At 49.9% G+C, this 3,730-nt stretch overlaps 1 non-coding gene across 1 annotated transcript; it reads right to left on the reverse strand.

Moving 5' to 3' along the window:
* Nucleotides 1-2,023: 2,023 nt before the first annotated feature.
* Nucleotides 2,024-2,141, reverse strand: LOC147722640 (5S ribosomal RNA). The gene has a single exon (XR_015295430.1). It is a non-coding gene; the product is annotated as a 5S ribosomal RNA (ribosomal RNA).
* Nucleotides 2,142-3,730: the final 1,589 nt, after the last annotated feature.

The raw sequence follows: 3,730 nt of genomic DNA on the forward strand, positions 1-3,730 counted from the left end.
AGGAATCGGTAAATTACCGATTCCTTAAAAGCTGCCTCCTACATTAGAAAGGGCTAAATACCAGTCAGTAACGGGAAAATTACCGATTTTCGCCCTTTACCGACCGGTATTTAGCTACCTACATCTAGCTCTATATGCCTTGTGGAAGCCAACAGACTCTGGATATAACAGGCAACCACTTTTGGTCTGCTGGCGGTGACCGGCCACTAGATGAACTACATTTTCCATCGTCCATGCACATGTGGTCATGATGCACTTCACATCAATGATGTCAGACGCCATTCTTTTATTTTTAACCATGCCAACTCTTCATTTGGGTATCGAGTGGCTGGGTGATGAGGATGGATCAGGTCCTCTGCCGGTATACACCTTGAAGAAGTAAGCCCTTTACTATTTTTATACCGGGGACATATCACACCTTTTCCTATGTGTGAAAGGCTTGGGTTTATACCATTGACATATTGCACCTTTTTTAATGTGCAAAAGGAGTGTGTTTGTAGGCCCCTCCCTCCATCAATATATTAAGACACTTGAAGGGATACAATAGAGGGAATCCCTACAGCCACCAATGAAAGTATGTTCACTTATAAAAAATATATAATCGAATCTAATAATAGGGCTCACCTATGGCACAGACGAACGCCACTGATCGATACTGGCAATCATAGTGGGCAGAAACATGTTGACTTAAAGATAGATTGTAGGGTCATTGCACCTACATATCATCCCAATTTTTGGTTTTAGTCATACCCAAGGCACACAATATTAAAGGTATTACCCTGGGTTTATCTTAATGCATTTTTAGCATATCTGGATCTTGTCTTGTCCAGATAGCTTGCATTACGAGCTCCTTCTTATTGAGGTTGAGTCTGCCCTGGTAGTAACATCTTACCAGGGTGAGATGAGGTCACAATAATGAAGCATGCCACAACTAGTGGGTGAGGCTTCCTCATCCAATCTAATTGACACTCTTGGACCAGGATATACCTTTCCCTGTGGTCCTAAATAAGGCTATCTTTTTGGTTCTTTCTCTAAAATAACTTGGTTGGGGTAAAAATTGGCTTTTTATATTTAGCCTTCACACTTTCATCTGTTTACTTTGATGACTATGCAGGGTGTGCGTTGCAGTACCTCTACCTCTCTCATTGTGTCATGTGATGCATCTGTGCAATGACTAATTTGAGCTGGTGGTTGTAGGTGGGACCATCAGAGCACTAATTTTTTAGAACAGGCATGTATTTTAACTCATCAGATTTTGGCCCAGGCTAAGAGAGGTAAACACGCCCTTCTGACAGCGGCTATAACAGTTGCTAAATGTGCTCTCTTGGTCATGTTCTATTCCTACCCCAGAAAGTCAGACTTGTTACTTGTGAAGACACTCAAAACTGTGCTTGGCACTAGCTCCAAAATATATCAAACAAAAACAAAAGAGAAGAATGAAACATCATAATACTTCCATGATAGTCTTACATCATCAGGAAACTATGAAGCTATAGAATTGTATAATGCCAACTGCTAGTGCCATTTGAAACAGTGTGCAAGGGTAGAAAGAGGATGGTGTTTCGTTAGATCTGTGGTAATTAAATGACCCTTTGTGAGTAGCAAACTGTTAAGAACGAGGAATGTTGTGAACCCCTTGCTTTAACAGGTACGTTGGGGAGTGTTTCTTTATGGACCTCTTTTGTCTGAAACGTGGCAGTTAAAAATATCACAATTGATGCTAAAAGACAGATGGGTTGATAGAAAAAGGAAAAATGGATGACTGAGTGGGAGAAAGGATGGATGGATAAGTGGGTGAATGGTTGGGTGGATGAAAGGATGGATGTAGTGGGTGAAAGTATGAATTGATTAAAGGATTCCTGGATGAGTGGGTGAAAGGATGACAATCAATCAATCAATCATGACACTTGTATAGCGCACTACTCACCCGGAAGGGTCTCAAGGCGCTTGGAGGGGGGGGGAGGGGGGGGGGGGGGGGGTCTGCTACTGCTCGAACAGCCAGGTCTTTATTAAAAAAAAAAAAAGCCTACAGCACCTGGTATTCCAGGCGGTCTCCCATCCAGGTACTAACCAGGCCTGACCCTGCTTAACTTCTGAGATCAGACGAGATCAGGTGCTTTCAGGGTGGTATGGCCGTAGGCCAGGTCTTGAGTTGTCTCCTGAAGGCGAGATGGTCCTGGGTCAGACGAAGGTGGATAGGGAGGGAGTTCCATGTCTTGGCCGCTAGGTAGGAGAAGGAGCTGCCTCCGGCGGTAGCTCTTTGGATGCGTGGTACGGCGGCGAGGGCGAGGCTAGTGGACCGTAGCTGGCGGGTGGGCGTGTAGAAGGTCAGGTGGTTGTTGAGGTACTTGGGGCCCAGGTCGTAGAGAGACTTGTGTGCATGGGTGAGGAGCCTGAACGTGATCCTCTTGTTGATGGGGAGCCAGTGCAGGTTCCTCAGGTGGCCGGAGATGTGGCTGCGTCGGGGGATGTCCAGGATGAGTCGGGCGGATGCGTTCTGGATGCGTTGGAGTCTTTTCTGTATCTTGGCTGTGGTTCCGGCATAGAGGGTGTTTCCGTAGTCCAATCGGCTGGTGATGAGGGCCTGGGTCACCGTCTTCCTGGTTCCGGTTGGGATCCATCGGAAGATCTTGCGAAGCATTCGTAGGGTGTGAAAGCATGATGAGGAGACGGCATTGACTTGTCTGGTCATCGAGAGGAAGGAGTCCAGGATGAAGCCCAGGTTGCGTGCGTGGTCAGTAGGCTTGGGAGCGGTGCCCAGGGCTGGGGGCCACCAGGAGTCATCCCAGGCGGAGGGTGATGGTCCCAGTATGAGGACTTCCGTCTTGTCTGAGTTCAGTTTCAGGCGGCTGTCCTTCTTCCATTCGGCGACGTCTTTCATCCCTTCGTGTAGGCTGGTTCTGGCGGTGTCGGGTCTCTGGTGAGGGAGAGGATCAGCTGGGTGTCGCCGGCGTAGGAGATGATGTTGAGGTTGTGTTGGCGTGCGATGGCAGCAAGAGGTCGCATGTAGACGTTGAAGAGGGTGGGGCTGAGTGATGAGCCTTGCGGAATGCCGCAGATTACTTCGGTGGCCTCGAATCGAAACGGGGGGAGGCGGACTCTCTGTGTTCTTCTGGCGAGGAACGAGACGATCCACTCCAGTGCCTTCTCTTGGATGCCGATGTTGCTGAGGCACTGGATTAGGGTGCGGGGCCGGCAGACAGTGTCGAAAGCTGCAGAAAGGTCCAGGAGGATGAGTGCCGCTGTTTCCCCGTTGTCGAGCAGGGCTCGGATGTCGTCGGTGCCTGCGATGAGGGCGGTCTCGGTGCTGTGGTTGGCTCTGAAACCGGACTGCGAGGGGTCGAGGGATCCGTTCATCTCGAGGAAGGTGGCAAGCTCTCTGTTGACGATCTTCTCAATGACTTTGGCAGGGAAAGGGAGGAGCGAGATGGGGCGGAAGTTGTTGAGGTCGGTGGGGTCCGCTGTAGGTTTCTTCAGTAGGGCGCTGAGCTCGGCGTGCTTCCAGCTCTCCGGGAAGGTGGCGGTCACGAAGGAGGTGTTGATGACGTCTCGGAGATGGGGTGTGATGGTGGAGTCGGCCTTGTTGAAGACGTGGTGAGGGCAGGGGTCAGTTGGAGATCCGGAGTGGATGGCGTTCATTGTGCGGACTGTGTCTTCGGTGGTCACCGTGGTCCAGGTGCGGAGGGTGGCGGTGGGGGGCGTTGGTTCGACGGTTGGGTGCGTGGATGGT

This window comes from Lissotriton vulgaris, chromosome 4_1, assembly GCF_964263255.1.
Source record: "Lissotriton vulgaris chromosome 4_1, aLisVul1.2, whole genome shotgun sequence".
Taxonomy (NCBI): Eukaryota; Metazoa; Chordata; class Amphibia; order Caudata; family Salamandridae; genus Lissotriton; species Lissotriton vulgaris.